The 20,897-nt window shown below is 41.8% G+C and overlaps 39 non-coding genes across 39 annotated transcripts; all 39 read left to right on the forward strand.

Moving 5' to 3' along the window:
* The first annotated feature begins 48 nt into the window (after positions 1-48).
* LOC125785006 (U2 spliceosomal RNA) lies at positions 49-239 on the forward strand. The gene has a single exon (XR_007427645.1). It is a non-coding gene; the product is annotated as a U2 spliceosomal RNA (small nuclear RNA).
* Positions 240-777: 538 nt separating this feature from the next.
* Positions 778-894, forward strand: LOC125785207 (U5 spliceosomal RNA). Its single transcript, XR_007427835.1, has one exon. It is a non-coding gene; the product is annotated as a U5 spliceosomal RNA (small nuclear RNA).
* Positions 895-1,111: 217 nt separating this feature from the next.
* On the forward strand, positions 1,112-1,302 carry LOC125785007 (U2 spliceosomal RNA). The gene has a single exon (XR_007427646.1). It is a non-coding gene; the product is annotated as a U2 spliceosomal RNA (small nuclear RNA).
* A 539-nt stretch (positions 1,303-1,841) lies between these two features.
* LOC125785208 (U5 spliceosomal RNA) lies at positions 1,842-1,958 on the forward strand. The gene has a single exon (XR_007427836.1). It is a non-coding gene; the product is annotated as a U5 spliceosomal RNA (small nuclear RNA).
* Positions 1,959-2,175: 217 nt separating this feature from the next.
* Positions 2,176-2,366, forward strand: LOC125785008 (U2 spliceosomal RNA). Its single transcript, XR_007427647.1, has one exon. It is a non-coding gene; the product is annotated as a U2 spliceosomal RNA (small nuclear RNA).
* Positions 2,367-2,905: 539 nt separating this feature from the next.
* LOC125785209 (U5 spliceosomal RNA) lies at positions 2,906-3,022 on the forward strand. Its single transcript, XR_007427837.1, has one exon. It is a non-coding gene; the product is annotated as a U5 spliceosomal RNA (small nuclear RNA).
* A 217-nt stretch (positions 3,023-3,239) lies between these two features.
* On the forward strand, positions 3,240-3,430 carry LOC125785009 (U2 spliceosomal RNA). Its single transcript, XR_007427648.1, has one exon. It is a non-coding gene; the product is annotated as a U2 spliceosomal RNA (small nuclear RNA).
* A 539-nt stretch (positions 3,431-3,969) lies between these two features.
* Positions 3,970-4,086, forward strand: LOC125785210 (U5 spliceosomal RNA). The gene has a single exon (XR_007427838.1). It is a non-coding gene; the product is annotated as a U5 spliceosomal RNA (small nuclear RNA).
* A 225-nt stretch (positions 4,087-4,311) lies between these two features.
* On the forward strand, positions 4,312-4,502 carry LOC125785010 (U2 spliceosomal RNA). Its single transcript, XR_007427649.1, has one exon. It is a non-coding gene; the product is annotated as a U2 spliceosomal RNA (small nuclear RNA).
* Positions 4,503-5,041: 539 nt separating this feature from the next.
* LOC125785211 (U5 spliceosomal RNA) lies at positions 5,042-5,158 on the forward strand. Its single transcript, XR_007427839.1, has one exon. It is a non-coding gene; the product is annotated as a U5 spliceosomal RNA (small nuclear RNA).
* Positions 5,159-5,387: 229 nt separating this feature from the next.
* Positions 5,388-5,578, forward strand: LOC125785011 (U2 spliceosomal RNA). Its single transcript, XR_007427650.1, has one exon. It is a non-coding gene; the product is annotated as a U2 spliceosomal RNA (small nuclear RNA).
* A 539-nt stretch (positions 5,579-6,117) lies between these two features.
* On the forward strand, positions 6,118-6,234 carry LOC125785212 (U5 spliceosomal RNA). Its single transcript, XR_007427840.1, has one exon. It is a non-coding gene; the product is annotated as a U5 spliceosomal RNA (small nuclear RNA).
* Positions 6,235-6,451: 217 nt separating this feature from the next.
* LOC125785012 (U2 spliceosomal RNA) lies at positions 6,452-6,642 on the forward strand. Its single transcript, XR_007427651.1, has one exon. It is a non-coding gene; the product is annotated as a U2 spliceosomal RNA (small nuclear RNA).
* A 539-nt stretch (positions 6,643-7,181) lies between these two features.
* Positions 7,182-7,298, forward strand: LOC125785213 (U5 spliceosomal RNA). The gene has a single exon (XR_007427841.1). It is a non-coding gene; the product is annotated as a U5 spliceosomal RNA (small nuclear RNA).
* Positions 7,299-7,515: 217 nt separating this feature from the next.
* LOC125785013 (U2 spliceosomal RNA) lies at positions 7,516-7,706 on the forward strand. The gene has a single exon (XR_007427652.1). It is a non-coding gene; the product is annotated as a U2 spliceosomal RNA (small nuclear RNA).
* A 539-nt stretch (positions 7,707-8,245) lies between these two features.
* Positions 8,246-8,362, forward strand: LOC125785214 (U5 spliceosomal RNA). The gene has a single exon (XR_007427842.1). It is a non-coding gene; the product is annotated as a U5 spliceosomal RNA (small nuclear RNA).
* A 217-nt stretch (positions 8,363-8,579) lies between these two features.
* LOC125785015 (U2 spliceosomal RNA) lies at positions 8,580-8,770 on the forward strand. The gene has a single exon (XR_007427654.1). It is a non-coding gene; the product is annotated as a U2 spliceosomal RNA (small nuclear RNA).
* A 539-nt stretch (positions 8,771-9,309) lies between these two features.
* LOC125785215 (U5 spliceosomal RNA) lies at positions 9,310-9,426 on the forward strand. The gene has a single exon (XR_007427843.1). It is a non-coding gene; the product is annotated as a U5 spliceosomal RNA (small nuclear RNA).
* A 217-nt stretch (positions 9,427-9,643) lies between these two features.
* Positions 9,644-9,834, forward strand: LOC125785016 (U2 spliceosomal RNA). The gene has a single exon (XR_007427655.1). It is a non-coding gene; the product is annotated as a U2 spliceosomal RNA (small nuclear RNA).
* Positions 9,835-10,373: 539 nt separating this feature from the next.
* LOC125785216 (U5 spliceosomal RNA) lies at positions 10,374-10,490 on the forward strand. Its single transcript, XR_007427844.1, has one exon. It is a non-coding gene; the product is annotated as a U5 spliceosomal RNA (small nuclear RNA).
* Positions 10,491-10,707: 217 nt separating this feature from the next.
* LOC125785017 (U2 spliceosomal RNA) lies at positions 10,708-10,898 on the forward strand. The gene has a single exon (XR_007427656.1). It is a non-coding gene; the product is annotated as a U2 spliceosomal RNA (small nuclear RNA).
* A 538-nt stretch (positions 10,899-11,436) lies between these two features.
* On the forward strand, positions 11,437-11,553 carry LOC125785218 (U5 spliceosomal RNA). The gene has a single exon (XR_007427846.1). It is a non-coding gene; the product is annotated as a U5 spliceosomal RNA (small nuclear RNA).
* A 217-nt stretch (positions 11,554-11,770) lies between these two features.
* LOC125785018 (U2 spliceosomal RNA) lies at positions 11,771-11,961 on the forward strand. The gene has a single exon (XR_007427657.1). It is a non-coding gene; the product is annotated as a U2 spliceosomal RNA (small nuclear RNA).
* Positions 11,962-12,500: 539 nt separating this feature from the next.
* LOC125785219 (U5 spliceosomal RNA) lies at positions 12,501-12,617 on the forward strand. Its single transcript, XR_007427847.1, has one exon. It is a non-coding gene; the product is annotated as a U5 spliceosomal RNA (small nuclear RNA).
* Positions 12,618-12,834: 217 nt separating this feature from the next.
* On the forward strand, positions 12,835-13,025 carry LOC125785019 (U2 spliceosomal RNA). Its single transcript, XR_007427658.1, has one exon. It is a non-coding gene; the product is annotated as a U2 spliceosomal RNA (small nuclear RNA).
* Positions 13,026-13,564: 539 nt separating this feature from the next.
* On the forward strand, positions 13,565-13,681 carry LOC125785220 (U5 spliceosomal RNA). Its single transcript, XR_007427848.1, has one exon. It is a non-coding gene; the product is annotated as a U5 spliceosomal RNA (small nuclear RNA).
* Positions 13,682-13,898: 217 nt separating this feature from the next.
* LOC125785020 (U2 spliceosomal RNA) lies at positions 13,899-14,089 on the forward strand. The gene has a single exon (XR_007427659.1). It is a non-coding gene; the product is annotated as a U2 spliceosomal RNA (small nuclear RNA).
* A 539-nt stretch (positions 14,090-14,628) lies between these two features.
* On the forward strand, positions 14,629-14,745 carry LOC125785221 (U5 spliceosomal RNA). Its single transcript, XR_007427849.1, has one exon. It is a non-coding gene; the product is annotated as a U5 spliceosomal RNA (small nuclear RNA).
* A 217-nt stretch (positions 14,746-14,962) lies between these two features.
* LOC125785021 (U2 spliceosomal RNA) lies at positions 14,963-15,153 on the forward strand. The gene has a single exon (XR_007427660.1). It is a non-coding gene; the product is annotated as a U2 spliceosomal RNA (small nuclear RNA).
* A 539-nt stretch (positions 15,154-15,692) lies between these two features.
* LOC125785222 (U5 spliceosomal RNA) lies at positions 15,693-15,809 on the forward strand. Its single transcript, XR_007427850.1, has one exon. It is a non-coding gene; the product is annotated as a U5 spliceosomal RNA (small nuclear RNA).
* A 221-nt stretch (positions 15,810-16,030) lies between these two features.
* On the forward strand, positions 16,031-16,221 carry LOC125785022 (U2 spliceosomal RNA). Its single transcript, XR_007427661.1, has one exon. It is a non-coding gene; the product is annotated as a U2 spliceosomal RNA (small nuclear RNA).
* A 539-nt stretch (positions 16,222-16,760) lies between these two features.
* LOC125785223 (U5 spliceosomal RNA) lies at positions 16,761-16,877 on the forward strand. The gene has a single exon (XR_007427851.1). It is a non-coding gene; the product is annotated as a U5 spliceosomal RNA (small nuclear RNA).
* A 217-nt stretch (positions 16,878-17,094) lies between these two features.
* LOC125785023 (U2 spliceosomal RNA) lies at positions 17,095-17,285 on the forward strand. The gene has a single exon (XR_007427662.1). It is a non-coding gene; the product is annotated as a U2 spliceosomal RNA (small nuclear RNA).
* A 538-nt stretch (positions 17,286-17,823) lies between these two features.
* LOC125785224 (U5 spliceosomal RNA) lies at positions 17,824-17,940 on the forward strand. The gene has a single exon (XR_007427852.1). It is a non-coding gene; the product is annotated as a U5 spliceosomal RNA (small nuclear RNA).
* Positions 17,941-18,157: 217 nt separating this feature from the next.
* LOC125785024 (U2 spliceosomal RNA) lies at positions 18,158-18,348 on the forward strand. The gene has a single exon (XR_007427663.1). It is a non-coding gene; the product is annotated as a U2 spliceosomal RNA (small nuclear RNA).
* A 539-nt stretch (positions 18,349-18,887) lies between these two features.
* LOC125785225 (U5 spliceosomal RNA) lies at positions 18,888-19,004 on the forward strand. The gene has a single exon (XR_007427853.1). It is a non-coding gene; the product is annotated as a U5 spliceosomal RNA (small nuclear RNA).
* Positions 19,005-19,221: 217 nt separating this feature from the next.
* LOC125785026 (U2 spliceosomal RNA) lies at positions 19,222-19,412 on the forward strand. The gene has a single exon (XR_007427665.1). It is a non-coding gene; the product is annotated as a U2 spliceosomal RNA (small nuclear RNA).
* Positions 19,413-19,950: 538 nt separating this feature from the next.
* LOC125785226 (U5 spliceosomal RNA) lies at positions 19,951-20,067 on the forward strand. The gene has a single exon (XR_007427854.1). It is a non-coding gene; the product is annotated as a U5 spliceosomal RNA (small nuclear RNA).
* A 217-nt stretch (positions 20,068-20,284) lies between these two features.
* On the forward strand, positions 20,285-20,475 carry LOC125785027 (U2 spliceosomal RNA). Its single transcript, XR_007427666.1, has one exon. It is a non-coding gene; the product is annotated as a U2 spliceosomal RNA (small nuclear RNA).
* The last annotated feature ends 422 nt before the right edge of the window (positions 20,476-20,897 follow it).

Consider the following 20,897-nt stretch of genomic DNA (forward strand, 5'->3'; position numbering starts at 1 on the left):
TACATAGTAAAAAGAAGGGCCCCGCAACCAGGTGGCGATATTCGGGTTATCGCTTCTCGGCCTTTTGGCTAAGATCAAGTGTAGTATCTGTTCTTATCAGTTTAATATCTGATACGCCCTCTATATGAGGGCTACATATTAAATGGATTTTTAGAACAGGGAGCCAGAACAGGAGCTTGCTCCTTCTGCTCCACGCATCGACCTGGTATTGCAGTACCTCCAGGAGCGGTGCACCTTCCTTACAGCGGTGCAAAGAAAGAAGAAACGACTGGGTCGTTGGCTGAGTACTTGAAGAGTGCTTGATTTTTTGTGGGGGAGGGGTCGGTTCTTGTGATTTGTCTTGTGTTTTTTGAAGTGAATGAATGCATGTTTGTGTTGTTGTTCTTGTTCTGTTTATTTATTTATTTATTTATTTATTTAATGACGTTGTTTCCGGCAGGGGGAGGGTCTTTTTCGAGCGCGTTCCGTTTTCCCTCCGTTTTTGTTCTTTTTTTTTTTTTTTTTTTTTTTTTTTTTTTAATTTTTTTTCTTATTTTGTTATATGTGATATGTCGTTTAGCTGGTCTCTTTGTGTTCTTTTGTGTCCCTTTGTGCTCTTTAGGCAAACGAGACTGTACCCGCCCAGGCGTGACATCATCAGGAATCGGGCGCGTTAACTGGAGGAAAAGACAGAAAAGTCGACGGTTGCCTTCCCTCTCGAGCTTCCTTCGCTCCCTGCCTTCCTCCAGCTGTCTCGGCCCTTTTTGGACCTCGGAGGGCTCTGCGGAGTTACGGGTATAGCTCGGGTTTCTCTTCATTCACGTATAAATCTTTCGCCTTTTACTAAAGATTTCCGTGGAGAGGAACGTTGACGAGTATTGTTTATTTTTTGAAGGCTTTGCTTTTAGCAAAGCTGCATATTTTGGTCAATAAAAGAAATCAAATAAATAAATAAATAAAGAAAGAAAGAAAGAAAGAAAGAAAGAAAGAAAAGGAAAGGAAAAAGTCAAACCTCTTTGAACAACGGCTAGAGTAGGGAGGCATTAATTGGCTGAGAAATCTGCTGGCTTCGCCGCTTAGTAGCTACATAGTAAAAAGAAGGGCCCCGCAACCAGGTGGCGATATTCGGGTTATCGCTTCTCGGCCTTTTGGCTAAGATCAAGTGTAGTATCTGTTCTTATCAGTTTAATATCTGATACGCCCTCTATATGAGGGCTACATATTAAATGGATTTTTAGAACAGGGAGCCAGAACAGGAGCTTGCTCCTTCTGCTCCACGCATCGACCTGGTATTGCAGTACCTCCAGGAGCGGTGCACCTTCCTTACAGCGGTGCAAAGAAAGAAGAAACGACTGGGTCGTTGGCTGAGTACTTGAAGAGTGCTTGATTTTTTGTGGGGGAGGGGTCGGTTCTTGTGATTTGTCTTGTGTTTTTTGAAGTGAATGAATGCATGTTTGTGTTGTTGTTCTTGTTCTGTTTATTTATTTATTTATTTATTTATTTAATGACGTTGTTTCCGGCAGGGGGAGGGTCTTTTTCGAGCGCGTTCCGTTTTCCCTCCGTTTTTGTTCTTTTTTTTTTTTTTTTTTTTTTTTTTTTTTTTAATTTTTTTTCTTATTTTGTTATATGTGATATGTCGTTTAGCTGGTCTCTTTGTGTTCTTTTGTGTCCCTTTGTGCTCTTTAGGCAAACGAGACTGTACCCGCCCAGGCGTGACATCATCAGGAATCGGGCGCGTTAACTGGAGGAAAAGACAGAAAAGTCGACGGTTGCCTTCCCTCTCGAGCTTCCTTCGCTCCCTGCCTTCCTCCAGCTGTCTCGGCCCTTTTTGGACCTCGGAGGGCTCTGCGGAGTTACGGGTATAGCTCGGGTTTCTCTTCATTCACGTATAAATCTTTCGCCTTTTACTAAAGATTTCCGTGGAGAGGAACGTTGACGAGTATTGTTTATTTTTTGAAGGCTTTGCTTTTAGCAAAGCTGCATATTTTGGTCAATAAAAGAAATCAAATAAATAAATAAATAAAGAAAGAAAGAAAGAAAGAAAGAAAGAAAGAAAAGGAAAGGAAAAAGTCAAACCTCTTTGAACAACGGCTAGAGTAGGGAGGCATTAATTGGCTGAGAAATCTGCTGGCTTCGCCGCTTAGTAGCTACATAGTAAAAAGAAGGGCCCCGCAACCAGGTGGCGATATTCGGGTTATCGCTTCTCGGCCTTTTGGCTAAGATCAAGTGTAGTATCTGTTCTTATCAGTTTAATATCTGATACGCCCTCTATATGAGGGCTACATATTAAATGGATTTTTAGAACAGGGAGCCAGAACAGGAGCTTGCTCCTTCTGCTCCACGCATCGACCTGGTATTGCAGTACCTCCAGGAGCGGTGCACCTTCCTTACAGCGGTGCAAAGAAAGAAGAAACGACTGGGTCGTTGGCTGAGTACTTGAAGAGTGCTTGATTTTTTGTGGGGGAGGGGTCGGTTCTTGTGATTTGTCTTGTGTTTTTTGAAGTGAATGAATGCATGTTTGTGTTGTTGTTCTTGTTCTGTTTATTTATTTATTTATTTATTTATTTAATGACGTTGTTTCCGGCAGGGGGAGGGTCTTTTTCGAGCGCGTTCCGTTTTCCCTCCGTTTTTGTTCTTTTTTTTTTTTTTTTTTTTTTTTTTTTTTTTAATTTTTTTTCTTATTTTGTTATATGTGATATGTCGTTTAGCTGGTCTCTTTGTGTTCTTTTGTGTCCCTTTGTGCTCTTTAGGCAAACGAGACTGTACCCGCCCAGGCGTGACATCATCAGGAATCGGGCGCGTTAACTGGAGGAAAAGACAGAAAAGTCGACGGTTGCCTTCCCTCTCGAGCTTCCTTCGCTCCCTGCCTTCCTCCAGCTGTCTCGGCCCTTTTTGGACCTCGGAGGGCTCTGCGGAGTTACGGGTATAGCTCGGGTTTCTCTTCATTCACGTATAAATCTTTCGCCTTTTACTAAAGATTTCCGTGGAGAGGAACGTTGACGAGTATTGTTTATTTTTTGAAGGCTTTGCTTTTAGCAAAGCTGCATATTTTGGTCAATAAAAGAAATCAAATAAATAAATAAATAAAGAAAGAAAGAAAGAAAGAAAGAAAGAAAGAAAAGGAAAGGAAAAAGTCAAACCTCTTTGAACAACGGCTAGAGTAGGGAGGCATTAATTGGCTGAGAAATCTGCTGGCTTCGCCGCTTAGTAGCTACATAGTAAAAAGAAGGGCCCCGCAACCAGGTGGCGATATTCGGGTTATCGCTTCTCGGCCTTTTGGCTAAGATCAAGTGTAGTATCTGTTCTTATCAGTTTAATATCTGATACGCCCTCTATATGAGGGCTACATATTAAATGGATTTTTAGAACAGGGAGCCAGAACAGGAGCTTGCTCCTTCTGCTCCACGCATCGACCTGGTATTGCAGTACCTCCAGGAGCGGTGCACCTTCCTTACAGCGGTGCAAAGAAAGAAGAAACGACTGGGTCGTTGGCTGAGTACTTGAAGAGTGCTTGATTTTTTGTGGGGGAGGGGTCGGTTCTTGTGATTTGTCTTGTGTTTTTTGAAGTGAATGAATGCATGTTTGTGTTGTTGTTCTTGTTCTGTTTATTTATTTATTTATTTATTTATTTAATGACGTTGTTTCCGGCAGGGGGAGGGTCTTTTTCGAGCGCGTTCCGTTTTCCCTCCGTTTTTGTTCTTTTTTTTTTTTTTTTTTTTTTTTTTTTTTTTAATTTTTTTTCTTATTTTGTTATATGTGATATGTCGTTTAGCTGGTCTCTTTGTGTTCTTTTGTGTCCCTTTGTGCTCTTTAGGCAAACGAGACTGTACCCGCCCAGGCGTGACATCATCAGGAATCGGGCGCGTTAACTGGAGGAAAAGACAGAAAAGTCGACGGTTGCCTTCCCTCTCGAGCTTCCTTCGCTCCCTGCCTTCCTCCAGCTGTCTCGGCCCTTTTTGGACCTCGGAGGGCTCTGCGGAGTTACGGGTATAGCTCGGGTTTCTCTTCATTCACGTATAAATCTTTCGCCTTTTACTAAAGATTTCCGTGGAGAGGAACGTTGACGAGTATTGTTTATTTTTTGAAGGCTTTGCTTTTAGCAAAGCTGCATATTTTGGTCAATAAAAGAAATCAAATAAATAAATAAATAAATAAAGAAAGAAAGAAAGAAAGAAAGAAAGAAAGAAAGAAAAGGAAAGGAAAAAGTCAAACCTCTTTGAACAACGGCTAGAGTAGGGAGGCATTAATTGGCTGAGAAATCTGCTGGCTTCGCCGCTTAGTAGCTACATAGTAAAAAGAAGGGCCCCGCAACCAGGTGGCGATATTCGGGTTATCGCTTCTCGGCCTTTTGGCTAAGATCAAGTGTAGTATCTGTTCTTATCAGTTTAATATCTGATACGCCCTCTATATGAGGGCTACATATTAAATGGATTTTTAGAACAGGGAGCCAGAACAGGAGCTTGCTCCTTCTGCTCCACGCATCGACCTGGTATTGCAGTACCTCCAGGAGCGGTGCACCTTCCTTACAGCGGTGCAAAGAAAGAAGAAACGACTGGGTCGTTGGCTGAGTACTTGAAGAGTGCTTGATTTTTTGTGGGGGAGGGGTCGGTTCTTGTGATTTGTCTTGTGTTTTTTGAAGTGAATGAATGCATGTTTGTGTTGTTGTTCTTGTTCTGTTTATTTATTTATTTATTTATTTATTTAATGACGTTGTTTCCGGCAGGGGGAGGGTCTTTTTCGAGCGCGTTCCGTTTTCCCTCCGTTTTTGTTCTTTTTTTTTTTTTTTTTTTTTTTTTTTTTTTTAATTTTTTTTCTTATTTTGTTATATGTGATATGTCGTTTAGCTGGTCTCTTTGTGTTCTTTTGTGTCCCTTTGTGCTCTTTAGGCAAACGAGACTGTACCCGCCCAGGCGTGACATCATCAGGAATCGGGCGCGTTAACTGGAGGAAAAGACAGAAAAGTCGACGGTTGCCTTCCCTCTCGAGCTTCCTTCGCTCCCTGCCTTCCTCCAGCTGTCTCGGCCCTTTTTGGACCTCGGAGGGCTCTGCGGAGTTACGGGTATAGCTCGGGTTTCTCTTCATTCACGTATAAATCTTTCGCCTTTTACTAAAGATTTCCGTGGAGAGGAACGTTGACGAGTATTGTTTATTTTTTGAAGGCTTTGCTTTTAGCAAAGCTGCATATTTTGGTCAATAAAAGAAATCAAATAAATAAATAAATAAATAAAGAAAGAAAGAAAGAAAGAAAGAAAGAAAGAAAGAAAGAAAAGGAAAGGAAAAAGTCAAACCTCTTTGAACAACGGCTAGAGTAGGGAGGCATTAATTGGCTGAGAAATCTGCTGGCTTCGCCGCTTAGTAGCTACATAGTAAAAAGAAGGGCCCCGCAACCAGGTGGCGATATTCGGGTTATCGCTTCTCGGCCTTTTGGCTAAGATCAAGTGTAGTATCTGTTCTTATCAGTTTAATATCTGATACGCCCTCTATATGAGGGCTACATATTAAATGGATTTTTAGAACAGGGAGCCAGAACAGGAGCTTGCTCCTTCTGCTCCACGCATCGACCTGGTATTGCAGTACCTCCAGGAGCGGTGCACCTTCCTTACAGCGGTGCAAAGAAAGAAGAAACGACTGGGTCGTTGGCTGAGTACTTGAAGAGTGCTTGATTTTTTGTGGGGGAGGGGTCGGTTCTTGTGATTTGTCTTGTGTTTTTTGAAGTGAATGAATGCATGTTTGTGTTGTTGTTCTTGTTCTGTTTATTTATTTATTTATTTATTTATTTAATGACGTTGTTTCCGGCAGGGGGAGGGTCTTTTTCGAGCGCGTTCCGTTTTCCCTCCGTTTTTGTTCTTTTTTTTTTTTTTTTTTTTTTTTTTTTTTTTAATTTTTTTTCTTATTTTGTTATATGTGATATGTCGTTTAGCTGGTCTCTTTGTGTTCTTTTGTGTCCCTTTGTGCTCTTTAGGCAAACGAGACTGTACCCGCCCAGGCGTGACATCATCAGGAATCGGGCGCGTTAACTGGAGGAAAAGACAGAAAAGTCGACGGTTGCCTTCCCTCTCGAGCTTCCTTCGCTCCCTGCCTTCCTCCAGCTGTCTCGGCCCTTTTTGGACCTCGGAGGGCTCTGCGGAGTTACGGGTATAGCTCGGGTTTCTCTTCATTCACGTATAAATCTTTCGCCTTTTACTAAAGATTTCCGTGGAGAGGAACGTTGACGAGTATTGTTTATTTTTTGAAGGCTTTGCTTTTAGCAAAGCTGCATATTTTGGTCAATAAAAGAAATCAAATAAATAAATAAATAAAGAAAGAAAGAAAGAAAGAAAGAAAGAAAGAAAAGGAAAGGAAAAAGTCAAACCTCTTTGAACAACGGCTAGAGTAGGGAGGCATTAATTGGCTGAGAAATCTGCTGGCTTCGCCGCTTAGTAGCTACATAGTAAAAAGAAGGGCCCCGCAACCAGGTGGCGATATTCGGGTTATCGCTTCTCGGCCTTTTGGCTAAGATCAAGTGTAGTATCTGTTCTTATCAGTTTAATATCTGATACGCCCTCTATATGAGGGCTACATATTAAATGGATTTTTAGAACAGGGAGCCAGAACAGGAGCTTGCTCCTTCTGCTCCACGCATCGACCTGGTATTGCAGTACCTCCAGGAGCGGTGCACCTTCCTTACAGCGGTGCAAAGAAAGAAGAAACGACTGGGTCGTTGGCTGAGTACTTGAAGAGTGCTTGATTTTTTGTGGGGGAGGGGTCGGTTCTTGTGATTTGTCTTGTGTTTTTTGAAGTGAATGAATGCATGTTTGTGTTGTTGTTCTTGTTCTGTTTATTTATTTATTTATTTATTTATTTAATGACGTTGTTTCCGGCAGGGGGAGGGTCTTTTTCGAGCGCGTTCCGTTTTCCCTCCGTTTTTGTTCTTTTTTTTTTTTTTTTTTTTTTTTTTTTTTTTAATTTTTTTTCTTATTTTGTTATATGTGATATGTCGTTTAGCTGGTCTCTTTGTGTTCTTTTGTGTCCCTTTGTGCTCTTTAGGCAAACGAGACTGTACCCGCCCAGGCGTGACATCATCAGGAATCGGGCGCGTTAACTGGAGGAAAAGACAGAAAAGTCGACGGTTGCCTTCCCTCTCGAGCTTCCTTCGCTCCCTGCCTTCCTCCAGCTGTCTCGGCCCTTTTTGGACCTCGGAGGGCTCTGCGGAGTTACGGGTATAGCTCGGGTTTCTCTTCATTCACGTATAAATCTTTCGCCTTTTACTAAAGATTTCCGTGGAGAGGAACGTTGACGAGTATTGTTTATTTTTTGAAGGCTTTGCTTTTAGCAAAGCTGCATATTTTGGTCAATAAAAGAAATCAAATAAATAAATAAATAAAGAAAGAAAGAAAGAAAGAAAGAAAGAAAGAAAAGGAAAGGAAAAAGTCAAACCTCTTTGAACAACGGCTAGAGTAGGGAGGCATTAATTGGCTGAGAAATCTGCTGGCTTCGCCGCTTAGTAGCTACATAGTAAAAAGAAGGGCCCCGCAACCAGGTGGCGATATTCGGGTTATCGCTTCTCGGCCTTTTGGCTAAGATCAAGTGTAGTATCTGTTCTTATCAGTTTAATATCTGATACGCCCTCTATATGAGGGCTACATATTAAATGGATTTTTAGAACAGGGAGCCAGAACAGGAGCTTGCTCCTTCTGCTCCACGCATCGACCTGGTATTGCAGTACCTCCAGGAGCGGTGCACCTTCCTTACAGCGGTGCAAAGAAAGAAGAAACGACTGGGTCGTTGGCTGAGTACTTGAAGAGTGCTTGATTTTTTGTGGGGGAGGGGTCGGTTCTTGTGATTTGTCTTGTGTTTTTTGAAGTGAATGAATGCATGTTTGTGTTGTTGTTCTTGTTCTGTTTATTTATTTATTTATTTATTTATTTAATGACGTTGTTTCCGGCAGGGGGAGGGTCTTTTTCGAGCGCGTTCCGTTTTCCCTCCGTTTTTGTTCTTTTTTTTTTTTTTTTTTTTTTTTTTTTTTTTAATTTTTTTTCTTATTTTGTTATATGTGATATGTCGTTTAGCTGGTCTCTTTGTGTTCTTTTGTGTCCCTTTGTGCTCTTTAGGCAAACGAGACTGTACCCGCCCAGGCGTGACATCATCAGGAATCGGGCGCGTTAACTGGAGGAAAAGACAGAAAAGTCGACGGTTGCCTTCCCTCTCGAGCTTCCTTCGCTCCCTGCCTTCCTCCAGCTGTCTCGGCCCTTTTTGGACCTCGGAGGGCTCTGCGGAGTTACGGGTATAGCTCGGGTTTCTCTTCATTCACGTATAAATCTTTCGCCTTTTACTAAAGATTTCCGTGGAGAGGAACGTTGACGAGTATTGTTTATTTTTTGAAGGCTTTGCTTTTAGCAAAGCTGCATATTTTGGTCAATAAAAGAAATCAAATAAATAAATAAATAAAGAAAGAAAGAAAGAAAGAAAGAAAGAAAGAAAAGGAAAGGAAAAAGTCAAACCTCTTTGAACAACGGCTAGAGTAGGGAGGCATTAATTGGCTGAGAAATCTGCTGGCTTCGCCGCTTAGTAGCTACATAGTAAAAAGAAGGGCCCCGCAACCAGGTGGCGATATTCGGGTTATCGCTTCTCGGCCTTTTGGCTAAGATCAAGTGTAGTATCTGTTCTTATCAGTTTAATATCTGATACGCCCTCTATATGAGGGCTACATATTAAATGGATTTTTAGAACAGGGAGCCAGAACAGGAGCTTGCTCCTTCTGCTCCACGCATCGACCTGGTATTGCAGTACCTCCAGGAGCGGTGCACCTTCCTTACAGCGGTGCAAAGAAAGAAGAAACGACTGGGTCGTTGGCTGAGTACTTGAAGAGTGCTTGATTTTTTGTGGGGGAGGGGTCGGTTCTTGTGATTTGTCTTGTGTTTTTTGAAGTGAATGAATGCATGTTTGTGTTGTTGTTCTTGTTCTGTTTATTTATTTATTTATTTATTTATTTAATGACGTTGTTTCCGGCAGGGGGAGGGTCTTTTTCGAGCGCGTTCCGTTTTCCCTCCGTTTTTGTTCTTTTTTTTTTTTTTTTTTTTTTTTTTTTTTTTAATTTTTTTTCTTATTTTGTTATATGTGATATGTCGTTTAGCTGGTCTCTTTGTGTTCTTTTGTGTCCCTTTGTGCTCTTTAGGCAAACGAGACTGTACCCGCCCAGGCGTGACATCATCAGGAATCGGGCGCGTTAACTGGAGGAAAAGACAGAAAAGTCGACGGTTGCCTTCCCTCTCGAGCTTCCTTCGCTCCCTGCCTTCCTCCAGCTGTCTCGGCCCTTTTTGGACCTCGGAGGGCTCTGCGGAGTTACGGGTATAGCTCGGGTTTCTCTTCATTCACGTATAAATCTTTCGCCTTTTACTAAAGATTTCCGTGGAGAGGAACGTTGACGAGTATTGTTTATTTTTTGAAGGCTTTGCTTTTAGCAAAGCTGCATATTTTGGTCAATAAAAGAAATCAAATAAATAAATAAATAAAGAAAGAAAGAAAGAAAGAAAGAAAGAAAGAAAAGGAAAGGAAAAAGTCAAACCTCTTTGAACAACGGCTAGAGTAGGGAGGCATTAATTGGCTGAGAAATCTGCTGGCTTCGCCGCTTAGTAGCTACATAGTAAAAAGAAGGGCCCCGCAACCAGGTGGCGATATTCGGGTTATCGCTTCTCGGCCTTTTGGCTAAGATCAAGTGTAGTATCTGTTCTTATCAGTTTAATATCTGATACGCCCTCTATATGAGGGCTACATATTAAATGGATTTTTAGAACAGGGAGCCAGAACAGGAGCTTGCTCCTTCTGCTCCACGCATCGACCTGGTATTGCAGTACCTCCAGGAGCGGTGCACCTTCCTTACAGCGGTGCAAAGAAAGAAGAAACGACTGGGTCGTTGGCTGAGTACTTGAAGAGTGCTTGATTTTTTGTGGGGGAGGGGTCGGTTCTTGTGATTTGTCTTGTGTTTTTTGAAGTGAATGAATGCATGTTTGTGTTGTTGTTCTTGTTCTGTTTATTTATTTATTTATTTATTTATTTAATGACGTTGTTTCCGGCAGGGGGAGGGTCTTTTTCGAGCGCGTTCCGTTTTCCCTCCGTTTTTGTTCTTTTTTTTTTTTTTTTTTTTTTTTTTTTTTTTAATTTTTTTTCTTATTTTGTTATATGTGATATGTCGTTTAGCTGGTCTCTTTGTGTTCTTTTGTGTCCCTTTGTGCTCTTTAGGCAAACGAGACTGTACCCGCCCAGGCGTGACATCATCAGGAATCGGGCGCGTTAACTGGAGGAAAAGACAGAAAAGTCGACGGTTGCCTTCCCTCTCGAGCTTCCTTCGCTCCCTGCCTTCCTCCAGCTGTCTCGGCCCTTTTTGGACCTCGGAGGGCTCTGCGGAGTTACGGGTATAGCTCGGGTTTCTCTTCATTCACGTATAAATCTTTCGCCTTTTACTAAAGATTTCCGTGGAGAGGAACGTTGACGAGTATTGTTTATTTTTTGAAGGCTTTGCTTTTAGCAAAGCTGCATATTTTGGTCAATAAAAGAAATCAAATAAATAAATAAATAAAGAAAGAAAGAAAGAAAGAAAGAAAGAAAGAAAAGGAAAGGAAAAAGTCAAACCTCTTTGAACAACGGCTAGAGTAGGGAGGCATTAATTGGCTGAGAAATCTGCTGGCTTCGCCGCTTAGTAGCTACATAGTAAAAAGAAGGGCCCCGCAACCAGGTGGCGATATTCGGGTTATCGCTTCTCGGCCTTTTGGCTAAGATCAAGTGTAGTATCTGTTCTTATCAGTTTAATATCTGATACGCCCTCTATATGAGGGCTACATATTAAATGGATTTTTAGAACAGGGAGCCAGAACAGGAGCTTGCTCCTTCTGCTCCACGCATCGACCTGGTATTGCAGTACCTCCAGGAGCGGTGCACCTTCCTTACAGCGGTGCAAAGAAAGAAGAAACGACTGGGTCGTTGGCTGAGTACTTGAAGAGTGCTTGATTTTTTGTGGGGGAGGGGTCGGTTCTTGTGATTTGTCTTGTGTTTTTTGAAGTGAATGAATGCATGTTTGTGTTGTTGTTCTTGTTCTGTTTATTTATTTATTTATTTATTTATTTAATGACGTTGTTTCCGGCAGGGGGAGGGTCTTTTTCGAGCGCGTTCCGTTTTCCCTCCGTTTTTGTTCTTTTTTTTTTTTTTTTTTTTTTTTTTTTTTTAATTTTTTTTCTTATTTTGTTATATGTGATATGTCGTTTAGCTGGTCTCTTTGTGTTCTTTTGTGTCCCTTTGTGCTCTTTAGGCAAACGAGACTGTACCCGCCCAGGCGTGACATCATCAGGAATCGGGCGCGTTAACTGGAGGAAAAGACAGAAAAGTCGACGGTTGCCTTCCCTCTCGAGCTTCCTTCGCTCCCTGCCTTCCTCCAGCTGTCTCGGCCCTTTTTGGACCTCGGAGGGCTCTGCGGAGTTACGGGTATAGCTCGGGTTTCTCTTCATTCACGTATAAATCTTTCGCCTTTTACTAAAGATTTCCGTGGAGAGGAACGTTGACGAGTATTGTTTATTTTTTGAAGGCTTTGCTTTTAGCAAAGCTGCATATTTTGGTCAATAAAAGAAATCAAATAAATAAATAAATAAAGAAAGAAAGAAAGAAAGAAAGAAAGAAAGAAAAGGAAAGGAAAAAGTCAAACCTCTTTGAACAACGGCTAGAGTAGGGAGGCATTAATTGGCTGAGAAATCTGCTGGCTTCGCCGCTTAGTAGCTACATAGTAAAAAGAAGGGCCCCGCAACCAGGTGGCGATATTCGGGTTATCGCTTCTCGGCCTTTTGGCTAAGATCAAGTGTAGTATCTGTTCTTATCAGTTTAATATCTGATACGCCCTCTATATGAGGGCTACATATTAAATGGATTTTTAGAACAGGGAGCCAGAACAGGAGCTTGCTCCTTCTGCTCCACGCATCGACCTGGTATTGCAGTACCTCCAGGAGCGGTGCACCTTCCTTACAGCGGTGCAAAGAAAGAAGAAACGACTGGGTCGTTGGCTGAGTACTTGAAGAGTGCTTGATTTTTTGTGGGGGAGGGGTCGGTTCTTGTGATTTGTCTTGTGTTTTTTGAAGTGAATGAATGCATGTTTGTGTTGTTGTTCTTGTTCTGTTTATTTATTTATTTATTTATTTATTTAATGACGTTGTTTCCGGCAGGGGGAGGGTCTTTTTCGAGCGCGTTCCGTTTTCCCTCCGTTTTTGTTCTTTTTTTTTTTTTTTTTTTTTTTTTTTTTTTTAATTTTTTTTCTTATTTTGTTATATGTGATATGTCGTTTAGCTGGTCTCTTTGTGTTCTTTTGTGTCCCTTTGTGCTCTTTAGGCAAACGAGACTGTACCCGCCCAGGCGTGACATCATCAGGAATCGGGCGCGTTAACTGGAGGAAAAGACAGAAAAGTCGACGGTTGCCTTCCCTCTCGAGCTTCCTTCGCTCCCTGCCTTCCTCCAGCTGTCTCGGCCCTTTTTGGACCTCGGAGGGCTCTGCGGAGTTACGGGTATAGCTCGGGTTTCTCTTCATTCACGTATAAATCTTTCGCCTTTTACTAAAGATTTCCGTGGAGAGGAACGTTGACGAGTATTGTTTATTTTTTGAAGGCTTTGCTTTTAGCAAAGCTGCATATTTTGGTCAATAAAAGAAATCAAATAAATAAATAAATAAAGAAAGAAAGAAAGAAAGAAAGAAAGAAAGAAAAGGAAAGGAAAAAGTCAAACCTCTTTGAACAACGGCTAGAGTAGGGAGGCATTAATTGGCTGAGAAATCTGCTGGCTTCGCCGCTTAGTAGCTACATAGTAAAAAGAAGGGCCCCGCAACCAGGTGGCGATATTCGGGTTATCGCTTCTCGGCCTTTTGGCTAAGATCAAGTGTAGTATCTGTTCTTATCAGTTTAATATCTGATACGCCCTCTATATGAGGGCTACATATTAAATGGATTTTTAGAACAGGGAGCCAGAACAGGAGCTTGCTCCTTCTGCTCCACGCATCGACCTGGTATTGCAGTACCTCCAGGAGCGGTGCACCTTCCTTACAGCGGTGCAAAGAAAGAAGAAACGACTGGGTCGTTGGCTGAGTACTTGAAGAGTGCTTGATTTTTTGTGGGGGAGGGGTCGGTTCTTGTGATTTGTCTTGTGTTTTTTGAAGTGAATGAATGCATGTTTGTGTTGTTGTTCTTGTTCTGTTTATTTATTTATTTATTTATTTATTTAATGACGTTGTTTCCGGCAGGGGGAGGGTCTTTTTCGAGCGCGTTCCGTTTTCCCTCCGTTTTTGTTCTTTTTTTTTTTTTTTTTTTTTTTTTTTTTTTTAATTTTTTTTCTTATTTTGTTATATGTGATATGTCGTTTAGCTGGTCTCTTTGTGTTCTTTTGTGTCCCTTTGTGCTCTTTAGGCAAACGAGACTGTACCCGCCCAGGCGTGACATCATCAGGAATCGGGCGCGTTAACTGGAGGAAAAGACAGAAAAGTCGACGGTTGCCTTCCCTCTCGAGCTTCCTTCGCTCCCTGCCTTCCTCCAGCTGTCTCGGCCCTTTTTGGACCTCGGAGGGCTCTGCGGAGTTACGGGTATAGCTCGGGTTTCTCTTCATTCACGTATAAATCTTTCGCCTTTTACTAAAGATTTCCGTGGAGAGGAACGTTGACGAGTATTGTTTATTTTTTGAAGGCTTTGCTTTTAGCAAAGCTGCATATTTTGGTCAATAAAAGAAATCAAATAAATAAATAAATAAAGAAAGAAAGAAAGAAAGAAAGAAAGAAAGAAAAGGAAAGGAAAAAGTCAAACCTCTTTGAACAACGGCTAGAGTAGGGAGGCATTAATTGGCTGAGAAATCTGCTGGCTTCGCCGCTTAGTAGCTACATAGTAAAAAGAAGGGCCCCGCAACCAGGTGGCGATATTCGGGTTATCGCTTCTCGGCCTTTTGGCTAAGATCAAGTGTAGTATCTGTTCTTATCAGTTTAATATCTGATACGCCCTCTATATGAGGGCTACATATTAAATGGATTTTTAGAACAGGGAGCCAGAACAGGAGCTTGCTCCTTCTGCTCCACGCATCGACCTGGTATTGCAGTACCTCCAGGAGCGGTGCACCTTCCTTACAGCGGTGCAAAGAAAGAAGAAACGACTGGGTCGTTGGCTGAGTACTTGAAGAGTGCTTGATTTTTTGTGGGGGAGGGGTCGGTTCTTGTGATTTGTCTTGTGTTTTTTGAAGTGAATGAATGCATGTTTGTGTTGTTGTTCTTGTTCTGTTTATTTATTTATTTATTTATTTATTTAATGACGTTGTTTCCGGCAGGGGGAGGGTCTTTTTCGAGCGCGTTCCGTTTTCCCTCCGTTTTTGTTCTTTTTTTTTTTTTTTTTTTTTTTTTTTTTTTTAATTTTTTTTCTTATTTTGTTATATGTGATATGTCGTTTAGCTGGTCTCTTTGTGTTCTTTTGTGTCCCTTTGTGCTCTTTAGGCAAACGAGACTGTACCCGCCCAGGCGTGACATCATCAGGAATCGGGCGCGTTAACTGGAGGAAAAGACAGAAAAGTCGACGGTTGCCTTCCCTCTCGAGCTTCCTTCGCTCCCTGCCTTCCTCCAGCTGTCTCGGCCCTTTTTGGACCTCGGAGGGCTCTGCGGAGTTACGGGTATAGCTCGGGTTTCTCTTCATTCACGTATAAATCTTTCGCCTTTTACTAAAGATTTCCGTGGAGAGGAACGTTGACGAGTATTGTTTATTTTTTGAAGGCTTTGCTTTTAGCAAAGCTGCATATTTTGGTCAATAAAAGAAATCAAATAAATAAATAAATAAAGAAAGAAAGAAAGAAAGAAAGAAAGAAAGAAAAGGAAAGGAAAAAGTCAAACCTCTTTGAACAACGGCTAGAGTAGGGAGGCATTAATTGGCTGAGAAATCTGCTGGCTTCGCCGCTTAGTAGCTACATAGTAAAAAGAAGGGCCCCGCAACCAGGTGGCGATATTCGGGTTATCGCTTCTCGGCCTTTTGGCTAAGATCAAGTGTAGTATCTGTTCTTATCAGTTTAATATCTGATACGCCCTCTATATGAGGGCTACATATTAAATGGATTTTTAGAACAGGGAGCCAGAACAGGAGCTTGCTCCTTCTGCTCCACGCATCGACCTGGTATTGCAGTACCTCCAGGAGCGGTGCACCTTCCTTACAGCGGTGCAAAGAAAGAAGAAACGACTGGGTCGTTGGCTGAGTACTTGAAGAGTGCTTGATTTTTTGTGGGGGAGGGGTCGGTTCTTGTGATTTGTCTTGTGTTTTTTGAAGTGAATGAATGCATGTTTGTGTTGTTGTTCTTGTTCTGTTTATTTATTTATTTATTTATTTATTTAATGACGTTGTTTCCGGCAGGGGGAGGGTCTTTTTCGAGCGCGTTCCGTTTTCCCTCCGTTTTTGTTCTTTTTTTTTTTTTTTTTTTTTTTTTTTTTTTTAATTTTTTTTCTTATTTTGTTATATGTGATATGTCGTTTAGCTGGTCTCTTTGTGTTCTTTTGTGTCCCTTTGTGCTCTTTAGGCAAACGAGACTGTACCCGCCCAGGCGTGACATCATCAGGAATCGGGCGCGTTAACTGGAGGAAAAGACAGAAAAGTCGACGGTTGCCTTCCCTCTCGAGCTTCCTTCGCTCCCTGCCTTCCTCCAGCTGTCTCGGCCCTTTTTGGACCTCGGAGGGCTCTGCGGAGTTACGGGTATAGCTCGGGTTTCTCTTCATTCACGTATAAATCTTTCGCCTTTTACTAAAGATTTCCGTGGAGAGGAACGTTGACGAGTATTGTTTATTTTTTGAAGGCTTTGCTTTTAGCAAAGCTGCATATTTTGGTCAATAAAAGAAATCAAATAAATAAATAAATAAAGAAAGAAAGAAAGAAAGAAAGAAAGAAAGAAAGAAAAGGAAAGGAAAAAGTCAAACCTCTTTGAACAACGGCTAGAGTAGGGAGGCATTAATTGGCTGAGAAATCTGCTGGCTTCGCCGCTTAGTAGCTACATAGTAAAAAGAAGGGCCCCGCAACCAGGTGGCGATATTCGGGTTATCGCTTCTCGGCCTTTTGGCTAAGATCAAGTGTAGTATCTGTTCTTATCAGTTTAATATCTGATACGCCCTCTATATGAGGGCTACATATTAAATGGATTTTTAGAACAGGGAGCCAGAACAGGAGCTTGCTCCTTCTGCTCCACGCATCGACCTGGTATTGCAGTACCTCCAGGAGCGGTGCACCTTCCTTACAGCGGTGCAAAGAAAGAAGAAACGACTGGGTCGTTGGCTGAGTACTTGAAGAGTGCTTGATTTTTTGTGGGGGAGGGGTCGGTTCTTGTGATTTGTCTTGTGTTTTTTGAAGTGAATGAATGCATGTTTGTGTTGTTGTTCTTGTTCTGTTTATTTATTTATTTATTTATTTATTTAATGACGTTGTTTCCGGCAGGGGGAGGGTCTTTTTCGAGCGCGTTCCGTTTTCCCTCCGTTTTTGTTCTTTTTTTTTTTTTTTTTTTTTTTTTTTTTTTTAATTTTTTTTCTTATTTTGTTATATGTGATATGTCGTTTAGCTGGTCTCTTTGTGTTCTTTTGTGTCCCTTTGTGCTCTTTAGGCAAACGAGACTGTACCCGCCCAGGCGTGACATCATCAGGAATCGGGCGCGTTAACTGGAGGAAAAGACAGAAAAGTCGACGGTTGCCTTCCCTCTCGAGCTTCCTTCGCTCCCTGCCTTCCTCCAGCTGTCTCGGCCCTTTTTGGACCTCGGAGGGCTCTGCGGAGTTACGGGTATAGCTCGGGTTTCTCTTCATTCACGTATAAATCTTTCGCCTTTTACTAAAGATTTCCGTGGAGAGGAACGTTGACGAGTATTGTTTATTTTTTGAAGGCTTTGCTTTTAGCAAAGCTGCATATTTTGGTCAATAAAAGAAATCAAATAAATAAATAAATAAAGAAAGAAAGAAAGAAAGAAAGAAAGAAAGAAAAGGAAAGGAAAAAGTCAAACCTCTTTGAACAACGGCTAGAGTAGGGAGGCATTAATTGGCTGAGAAATCTGCTGGCTTCGCCGCTTAGTAGCTACATAGTAAAAAGAAGGGCCCCGCAACCAGGTGGCGATATTCGGGTTATCGCTTCTCGGCCTTTTGGCTAAGATCAAGTGTAGTATCTGTTCTTATCAGTTTAATATCTGATACGCCCTCTATATGAGGGCTACATATTAAATGGATTTTTAGAACAGGGAGCCAGAACAGGAGCTTGCTCCTTCTGCTCCACGCATCGACCTGGTATTGCAGTACCTCCAGGAGCGGTGCACCTTCCTTACAGCGGTGCAAAGAAAGAAGAAACGACTGGGTCGTTGGCTGAGTACTTGAAGAGTGCTTGATTTTTTGTGGGGGAGGGGTCGGTTCTTGTGATTTGTCTTGTGTTTTTTGAAGTGAATGAATGCATGTTTGTGTTGTTGTTCTTGTTCTGTTTATTTATTTATTTATTTATTTATTTAATGACGTTGTTTCCGGCAGGGGGAGGGTCTTTTTCGAGCGCGTTCCGTTTTCCCTCCGTTTTTGTTCTTTTTTTTTTTTTTTTTTTTTTTTTTTTTTTAATTTTTTTTCTTATTTTGTTATATGTGATATGTCGTTTAGCTGGTCTCTTTGTGTTCTTTTGTGTCCCTTTGTGCTCTTTAGGCAAACGAGACTGTACCCGCCCAGGCGTGACATCATCAGGAATCGGGCGCGTTAACTGGAGGAAAAGACAGAAAAGTCGACGGTTGCCTTCCCTCTCGAGCTTCCTTCGCTCCCTGCCTTCCTCCAGCTGTCTCGGCCCTTTTTGGACCTCGGAGGGCTCTGCGGAGTTACGGGTATAGCTCGGGTTTCTCTTCATTCACGTATAAATCTTTCGCCTTTTACTAAAGATTTCCGTGGAGAGGAACGTTGACGAGTATTGTTTATTTTTTGAAGGCTTTGCTTTTAGCAAAGCTGCATATTTTGGTCAATAAAAGAAATCAAATAAATAAATAAATAAAGAAAGAAAGAAAGAAAGAAAGAAAGAAAGAAAAGGAAAGGAAAAAGTCAAACCTCTTTGAACAACGGCTAGAGTAGGGAGGCATTAATTGGCTGAGAAATCTGCTGGCTTCGCCGCTTAGTAGCTACATAGTAAAAAGAAGGGCCCCGCAACCAGGTGGCGATATTCGGGTTATCGCTTCTCGGCCTTTTGGCTAAGATCAAGTGTAGTATCTGTTCTTATCAGTTTAATATCTGATACGCCCTCTATATGAGGGCTACATATTAAATGGATTTTTAGAACAGGGAGCCAGAACAGGAGCTTGCTCCTTCTGCTCCACGCATCGACCTGGTATTGCAGTACCTCCAGGAGCGGTGCACCTTCCTTACAGCGGTGCAAAGAAAGAAGAAACGACTGGGTCGTTGGCTGAGTACTTGAAGAGTGCTTGATTTTTTGTGGGGGAGGGGTCGGTTCTTGTGATTTGTCTTGTGTTTTTTGAAGTGAATGAATGCATGTTTGTGTTGTTGTTCTTGTTCTGTTTATTTATTTATTTATTTATTTATTTAATGACGTTGTTTCCGGCAGGGGGAGGGTCTTTTTCGAGCGCGTTCCGTTTTCCCTCCGTTTTTGTTCTTTTTTTTTTTTTTTTTTTTTTTTTTTTTTTTAATTTTTTTTCTTATTTTGTTATATGTGATATGTCGTTTAGCTGGTCTCTTTGTGTTCTTTTGTGTCCCTTTGTGCTCTTTAGGCAAACGAGACTGTACCCGCCCAGGCGTGACATCATCAGGAATCGGGCGCGTTAACTGGAGGAAAAGACAGAAAAGTCGACGGTTGCCTTCCCTCTCGAGCTTCCTTCGCTCCCTGCCTTCCTCCAGCTGTCTCGGCCCTTTTTGGACCTCGGAGGGCTCTGCGGAGTTACGGGTATAGCTCGGGTTTCTCTTCATTCACGTATAAATCTTTCGCCTTTTACTAAAGATTTCCGTGGAGAGGAACGTTGACGAGTATTGTTTATTTTTTGAAGGCTTTGCTTTTAGCAAAGCTGCATATTTTGGTCAATAAAAGAAATCAAATAAATAAATAAATAAAGAAAGAAAGAAAGAAAGAAAGAAAGAAAGAAAAGGAAAGGAAAAAGTCAAACCTCTTTGAACAACGGCTAGAGTAGGGAGGCATTAATTGGCTGAGAAATCTGCTGGCTTCGCCGCTTAGTAGCTACATAGTAAAAAGAAGGGCCCCGCAACCAGGTGGCGATATTCGGGTTATCGCTTCTCGGCCTTTTGGCTAAGATCAAGTGTAGTATCTGTTCTTATCAGTTTAATATCTGATACGCCCTCTATATGAGGGCTACATATTAAATGGATTTTTAGAACAGGGAGCCAGAACAGGAGCTTGCTCCTTCTGCTCCACGCATCGACCTGGTATTGCAGTACCTCCAGGAGCGGTGCACCTTCCTTACAGCGGTGCAAAGAAAGAAGAAACGACTGGGTCGTTGGCTGAGTACTTGAAGAGTGCTTGATTTTTTGTGGGGGAGGGGTCGGTTCTTGTGATTTGTCTTGTGTTTTTTGAAGTGAATGAATGCATGTTTGTGTTGTTGTTCTTGTTCTGTTTATTTATTTATTTATTTATTTATTTAATGACGTTGTTTCCGGCAGGGGGAGGGTCTTTTTCGAGCGCGTTCCGTTTTCCCTCCGTTTTTGTTCTTTTTTTTTTTTTTTTTTTTTTTTTTTTTTTAATTTTTTTTCTTATTTTGTTATATGTGATATGTCGTTTAGCTGGTCTCTTTGTGTTCTTTTGTGTCCCTTTGTGCTCTTTAGGCAAACGAGACTGTACCCGCCCAGGCGTGACATCATCAGGAATCGGGCGCGTTAACTGGAGGAAAAGACAGAAAAGTCGACGGTTGCCTTCCCTCTCGAGCTTCCTTCGCTCCCTGCCTTCCTCCAGCTGTCTCGGCCCTTTTTGGACCTCGGAGGGCTCTGCGGAGTTACGGGTATAGCTCGGGTTTCTCTTCATTCACGTATAAATCTTTCGCCTTTTACTAAAGATTTCCGTGGAGAGGAACGTTGACGAGTATTGTTTATTTTTTGAAGGCTTTGCTTTTAGCAAAGCTGCATATTTTGGTCAATAAAAGAAATCAAATAAATAAATAAATAAAGAAAGAAAGAAAGAAAGAAAGAAAGAAAGAAAAGGAAAGGAAAAAGTCAAACCTCTTTGAACAACGGCTAGAGTAGGGAGGCATTAATTGGCTGAGAAATCTGCTGGCTTCGCCGCTTAGTAGCTACATAGTAAAAAGAAGGGCCCCGCAACCAGGTGGCGATATTCGGGTTATCGCTTCTCGGCCTTTTGGCTAAGATCAAGTGTAGTATCTGTTCTTATCAGTTTAATATCTGATACGCCCTCTATATGAGGGCTACATATTAAATGGATTTTTAGAACAGGGAGCCAGAACAGGAGCTTGCTCCTTCTGCTCCACGCATCGACCTGGTATTGCAGTACCTCCAGGAGCGGTGCACCTTCCTTACAGCGGTGCAAAGAAAGAAGAAACGACTGGGTCGTTGGCTGAGTACTTGAAGAGTGCTTGATTTTTTGTGGGGGAGGGGTCGGTTCTTGTGATTTGTCTTGTGTTTTTTGAAGTGAATGAATGCATGTTTGTGTTGTTGTTCTTGTTCTGTTTATTTATTTATTTATTTATTTATTTAATGACGTTGTTTCCGGCAGGGGGAGGGTCTTTTTCGAGCGCGTTCCGTTTTCCCTCCGTTTTTGTTCTTTTTTTTTTTTTTTTTTTTTTTTTTTTTTTTAATTTTTTTTCTTATTTTGTTATATGTGATATGTCGTTTAGCTGGTCTCTTTGTGTTCTTTTGTGTCCCTTTGTGCTCTTTAGGCAAACGAGACTGTACCCGCCCAGGCGTGACATCATCAGGAATCGGGCGCGTTAACTGG

Source organism: Astyanax mexicanus, chromosome 20 (assembly GCF_023375975.1).
Source record: "Astyanax mexicanus isolate ESR-SI-001 chromosome 20, AstMex3_surface, whole genome shotgun sequence".
Taxonomy (NCBI): domain Eukaryota; kingdom Metazoa; phylum Chordata; class Actinopteri; order Characiformes; family Acestrorhamphidae; genus Astyanax; species Astyanax mexicanus.